The following is a 6,820-nucleotide window of genomic DNA, read 5'->3' as shown; positions in this document are numbered from 1 at the left end:
TCAAAAATGAATTTGGAAGGGTTGAACTATAAATGGGCAGAAATTTTAGGAATATTTTAGCCAATTTATTTTACTTATTTTTTTGTGTTTTCACAAGTGTGAAATATGATACAAATATGTGTCTAAGTTTAAAACTGTTATTTTGGTAAGCATAGAATAAAAATTCTAGGTGATAAGAAAGCATTATGTTGTAGTTTAAGCAGCCATGTTTTTCTTTCTTAGTGGTAAGTAAAAAAATGATGTGCCTATTGATTGACAGTATCTTAGTTTCAATGAAATATGGGAGTTAGTTGAGATGTCACCTTTTGTCATCTAAGAAGTGAGGTAAAAAGAGAATGAGAGAGACAGATGAAAATTGTGACCAAGAACGATGGTAACTACTGCCCTCTCCTCCCCTGAAAATGAAAGAAAGCAATGATAATAAAAGGTATTCAATGAATTGCTGACTAGTAAAGATAAAAGCATAAAGTTGGTAAGCACTCCTCTATAGCGAGGCATGCCATGATTAAACAAATGATTCAATCAATTTCATAGATGACCTTGGTGTTTAATCTTAGTCCTCTTCTGTCACTGAATCTGAAATCCAATTTAATGTCTGCTTTGTACATCAAAGAGCAAAAATAGGCCCATGCCACATATTTTCTCAAAGGAACAACTTAAATTAAACGAGAAAACCTTTTCCAAATATTAAGGTTAATGTTGATGCATTAAGTGGAATAACACTAAATTTGGCAGTTCCATAGAGCAGGTTGATCTTTTAACAGATAAATTATTCTTCAAGAATATTTTCAATGTCAAGCCTCAAATGGTGTTTTACAATACTGCCAGTCAGTTATTGTATATGTTCTCTTTCAACTGATTTATCTACCAGGGCCTTTTTGTGCTTGTTGATTGAAAAGTCAATCTTGCATATATTCCATTTTCCTGATCTGTTTGACAGAATCGTAGGGAAACATTCAAGGAAAAGATCCTGCTTCCATAGTTACATCACTCCTTTTGAGATTCCATTGCAATTCAGCAGCAGATAATACCAATTCCAACTTTACAGTGTAAATTCCATTTTGTGGAAAGCTATTTTCATTTTGGCACATTAACTAGTACAATATGAAAATGAAAAATCCTAAAGTGAATATGAAAATCTGTATACCCTCCAGCTGATTCTTCAAAGTTCATTTTTAAAATCCTACTTGTTTTGAGATTCTCTGCAGTAGGAAAACTGTATTTACCAAACCATGTAGCACATTCCTAGACAGACACAATACCACTAAATCAGTCCATTTAATGTTGGCACTTTCCTTACTTGAGAATTTGGTTTTGAGTACTGTTCTCCTTTCCTTGCTGATAATATAGTTTTGGAGTATCTAGTAACTGCTGGCAAATTTTAGTCATCTTACCTAATTGCAGCAAAACCAAAATGATGGGTAGCACTAGGAAGGCCACATTTCCCAGTCTATCTTGCAACAAGATGGGATCATACAATGATGTTTTGGTGAATAGAATGTGGACAGAAGTGATATAGTCCCTTCCAGGCCTCATCCTTCTCTTTCTTTTCTTGTTGGTTGGTAGATCTCAAGGATTGAGGGAGGATTCTGAGACTTAAGGGAGGCCTGAGCAGTAGAAAGAAGGAGCCTGGGTCCATGTATGACTATGGGAAGCAGAGTGACCCCACAATCTCAACCCAAATTTGTGCCAAGGGTGAAACATCATTATATAATAAAAAAATTATAACATTATATATTACAAATATAATATTTTATATTATATTACATAAATATGGCCTTTGAACATATGATAACTTAATTGAAATGTATCTGGACATTTAGTCCCTCATCTCAGAAATTTTTAAAATTTTAATATTTAAAATTTTAATTTTCATGGATACGTAGTAGTTGTGTATATTTATGGGGTATATGCGATATTTTGATACAAGCATAGAGTGGATAATGATCAAATAGGGTAATTAGGATATCCATCACCTCAAACATTTATTATCTGTTTGTGTTGGGAACATTCCAATTCCACTTTTATAGATATTTTTAAGCATACAATGAGTTATTATTATGATTATTTTTTGAGATGGAGTTTTGCTCTTGTTACCCAGGCCGGAGTGCAATGGCGTGATCTTGGCTCACTGCAGCCTCCGCCTCCTGGGTTCAAGCAATTCTCTGGCCTCAGCCTCCCAAGTAGCTGGGACTACAGGCATGCACCACCATGCCCAGCTAATTTTTGTAGTTTTAGTAGAGACGGGGTTTCACCATGTTGACCAGGATGGTGTTGATCTCTTGATCTCGTGATCCACCCGCCTCGGCCTCCCAAAGTGCTGGGATCATAGTTATGAGCCACCGCACCCGGCCCAATAAATTATTTTTAATTGTAGTTGCTCTATTGTGTTATTGAACATTAGATGTTATTCTTTCTATCTAACTGAAACATGGGTCCATTGACCAACCCCTCTTTATCCCTACCACCTCCCTAGTACCCTCCCTAGCCTCTGGTAATGATAGTTTTACTCATTATTTCCATAAGGTCAATTTTTTTTTTAGCTCCCACATATAAGTGAGAACATGTGGTAGAAAAAATATAGAATGTTTCAAAAATTTGGTTGTCATCCTTGTGCAGAGGCCATGCTAATCTCTGTATTGTTCCCATTTTAGTATATGTGCTATGAAGTGAGCACTCCGAAATATATTTGACTGTTGTTTTCCAAGCATTGGATAAGTTCAGGGGATCCCATGTGGAGTCAAATAGGCATGGTTCTTGTTCTCATGGAGCTTATAGTCCAGGAAGTAGATGCTGACCAACAGATACACATATAAATGTAAAATTATAACCATGCTCCTTTCTATGACATAAAGGATCATGATCCTATCAGACATAAAAATAGAAGTATTTGACTTCATTAGGGAGGCTTCCATGCAGAAGGATTCCATGCTGAGAGGGGCAGATGTGTGGTTACCATATGAAAGTCAGATGGCAGGAGACAAAATGAAAGATGGTTAGAGGGGATGAAGCAGCAAGAGTGAAGGGAAATGGGGTCAGGTGAGCCTAGACAAGAGTGTAGGTTAGAGGAAGTATTTTATTCTTCACCCAGACGCTAAAGAACAACATTTGCCCTTTGTCCTTTGAAAAGCACTGCTCTGGCTACATTTGGAGGAATGGATTGGACATGAACATGTACCTATAATTATACGAATAGGGTATGTGATAAGATGAGAATCATTTATCAGGATACGTATAGCTGGCTGGGTGTGGTGGCTCATGCCTGTAAAATCAGTACTTTGGGAGGCCAAGACGGGTGGACCACTTGAGCCCAGGAGTTTGAGACCAGCCTGAGTGAAACCCTGTCTCTACAAAAAATAAAAAAATATTGGCCAAGCATATTGGTACATACCTGTAGTCCCAGCTACTTGGGAGGCTCTGGTGGAAGAATCACCTGAGCCCAGAAGTCAGAGGTTTCAATAAGAGATTGTGCCACTGCACTCTAGTCTGGGGGACAGGGTGAGATACTATCTTAAAAAAAAAACAAAACAAAAGAGAGCGAGCGAGCATGCATGCGCTCAGAAAAAGAGGAAATATTAAAACAGTTCAGCAAAGGAAAAGTCTTTGGTACTGGCTGATTGGTGTTTTGGTAAACAATAGTCCCTTTTACCTTTGTGTCTTCTTTTTTTTTTTTTTTAACCATTATAGATCATCTAGTAGTTCAATATGGAAAATTTGAGACAGGAGACATTGGTCTTAGGCCACTGTGAACAACCAAAGCACATGAAATTGCAGTGAATTATGAGGCTGGTTTGAGTGGGATTTTTGTCATTAGTAGCTCTCGCATCCAATTCCCTTTGGAAACCTACAAGTCACTCATCCATAGTAGCCAAGTACGAGGACTCCCCATAAAAGACACTGGGATGCGCCAACACTTATTACTTGGAAGATAAAGGAGACATCTCAGTTTCTCCACAGAATTTATGAAGGACTATGCCCAAAACATAAGGGAGAAAGACCTGTTTGGCTTCCCTTTCTGATCTACCCAGATTTCTGACACCGATGTCCCTCTGCCTCAGATTGTTTTCCAGTTCCAGAGAGAATGATATGCTGATATCTTGAATCTTTTATGTAGACTTGTTTTCTTTCTCTCTGTATATGAGAACTACTGCTATGGAGACTTATGATTCAGTAATCACTTTGAGATATTCCCTGTCCTTCTCTGGGCCCCAATTGTATTTCTTGCTCTTGTGAGCCAGGCTGCAGAGCCTGACAAACGCACCCTCTCAACCACATCAACACCAGTGCAGGTTCAGACTGGCCTTCTCTCCTCCACACATGGAAGAAAGAGCTGGACGCTCAGCCCTTTGTTACTTTTTATTTTTACACTCAATTCACCTCTCCAGAAGTAATACATAGAGAGAATGCTGAATAGACTACCCTGCGTTGAGACACTTCTCAAAGATAATCTTTTTCCCTGTAAGCAAGAATGACTGATTGCAAGTATTTATTTTCTAAGGTACAATTGTAGACCTTCAAAGTCAGACTGTTAATTTGGTGATATTAACTTTTGAGTCACTTGACTAGTCAGTTTAGGAAGCAACAATTCTCTTAAAACTCTTATAATTACATTTGGACAAGTTTGTGCGTAGGACCGCAAGTCCATCAGCTTATTATAACCATAGTGCGTTCACACACCATCTTCATTATCTTGTGCTAAAGAAGAGAGCACACACTCCTCTGTGGGTAATTTTAGATTGGCCACTGACACACTCTGCAGTGTTTATAAAGAAAACAAAACTTGGATGTTGGCCCTTTTAATTATAACTGGCAGAATTGCTACACCCAAAAATCACATAATCTCTTCACCATATTATATCTTTGAAGACATCTGCTTGCAAAGCAGTAACAAGGAACTTGAATTCTAAAAACAAACTTTGTACTAGATTGATTGGTTTGGCGAGCCACGCTTCTGAAGTACTGACGGATTCTGAAAGATATATTCCTGAACTTCAAGAAAAGTTTAAAATATGCTATAATGGAGTTACATCAAATTGTCTTTGGTCTGGACATGCAAATTAGAGACTGAGATTGTATTTTATTATGAAGGAAGGCCCACTGGCCCAGTGGCAGAGGTCATAAATGTCACCAGTCATTCTGCGTTTTTATTTTGAGTTTCCAAATAAACATTGAGCCAATGAAATGGTTGGATAGTCCAGTGTACTATTTGTCCTGAGAAATGATCATCACATAGGTTCTATGTTCTAGGTGCTTTATATATAACATTGTGAAGACAACTGAGAGTACTGAACATTCCACCAAAGGGAGAAAGCTGATTTATGATATCATCTTTACTATTTATCAGGCTTGTACCTCTCTTCATGTAGATTTGGGATATGATCTGAGTCCATTTTTTGAGTAATTACATTGTGATTCTGGTCACTTACCCTAGGGAAGATCATTTCGCAGCTTGCAGAGTTCCTAAACTCATGGTACTGCAGCCTGAAAGATGAAACGGAACAATTAATCGTTATCTATGCTCTGCAGATGAGTAAGAATCTTTCCTTTTGTAGGAGATTCGTGCATGTGTATTTGAATTAACAGTCTAAAAAAATCCCAATGCAAAAGCCTGAATTTGTTGCCAAAATAAAATTGCCTACATCTTATGTAGTCATGTAACTCATAAGGTTCCACCCTCCTTCCATAACTCTAGCCAAAGAGTCCAAAGAGTCTGTTTTTCCTTCCCTAACACAGTGTTTTCTGGAGCCCAGGACTAGTTTTTAAACACTAACATGACTTAAGAAGCCTGCTGGAAAAGCGAAAGCAATCTCATTGTACTGCATTAGTTCAACCAAAATGACTAACACATTTCAACATTTAGAATGTCCAATTGAACAAATATTTACTGCTCAGTTAGGTTTATTTTAAGAATCTTTGTCTAAAATCACTTATCTTGTATTAATGCTTTAAACACTGAGTATACATTTTAGATAAAGCAATTTTTCCTTTGATGTTAAAAACTGCATTTATAAATAGGTATATTGCCTAAAAATTATAAAATTACATATATTATTTTGAAATGTTGAAAGTTCCCCAAAAGCGTCACAGATGTTGAAATTTGTTGTCATTCTAACATTAATTTTATTAGTCCAAAGTGTTTTTTCCCAAATGCTTTTCCGAGAAGTGCAGAGCAACTGCTGTTACCCCAGAGTACTGAGCTATTAACTGTTAATGGCAGCGGAGTTTTCAAGTTCCAATATTTCAGCTGGATGCTTGGATGTAAGTTATTTTGCTCATACATCCCCTTCTTGCAAATACGTAAGGCAAGAAAGTTAATAATTTTGGTGTTCGTTAAAAACTTCTGAATGTCTTTATAAATGTAGCACAGGCTCCAGAAACATTATTAGAACTAGCCAACAATTAGGATAATAAAAGTGTGAAATTAAAACAAAAAAGATTACAGTACTAAGGATGATTTATTTTAATGGAGCTAGTTCAGCATTTCCATTTTGTGTATTTATGGTGTAGTTATTCAACACGTTTTCTTTTTTGGTAGGTCATGTCAGAGAGACTTTGGCTGAAGAAAATCACAACAGATGAGAGATAATGTGAGAGAAAAATAAAAGCATCCAAGAAGGATGTCATCCTGGAACTTCCTGTTATCAGGGAGTGAGATCAGGATGCTTGGGGCAAGGTACATTTGGGAAAAGCTTTGGATTCTTAGAGCTTCTACCGAGCACTGCGGGACAGAAGACTAGCAGGGGCTTCTAATTAGAAGAGTTTTGTAGCATGTGCTAAAGCTTACTTTCTTTAGAGTGTATGGCGTTATGCCCACAGATAG

The 6,820-nt window shown here is 37.2% G+C and overlaps 1 non-coding gene across 1 annotated transcript; it reads right to left on the bottom strand.

Annotated features, from left to right (window-relative positions):
- Positions 1-2,574: 2,574 nt before the first annotated feature.
- LOC116559637 lies at positions 2,575-2,677 on the bottom strand. The gene has a single exon (XR_004272543.1). It is a non-coding gene; the product is annotated as a U6 spliceosomal RNA (small nuclear RNA).
- Between the last annotated feature and the right edge of the window lie 4,143 nt (positions 2,678-6,820).

This window comes from Sapajus apella, unplaced genomic scaffold (assembly GCF_009761245.1).
Source record: "Sapajus apella isolate SASKATOON/1434 unplaced genomic scaffold, GSC_monkey_1.0 scaffold23, whole genome shotgun sequence".
NCBI lineage: Eukaryota > Metazoa > Chordata > Mammalia > Primates > Cebidae > Sapajus > Sapajus apella.
The sequence above is the reverse complement of the archived record's forward strand: the minus strand, read 5'-3'. Positions and strand labels throughout refer to the sequence as shown.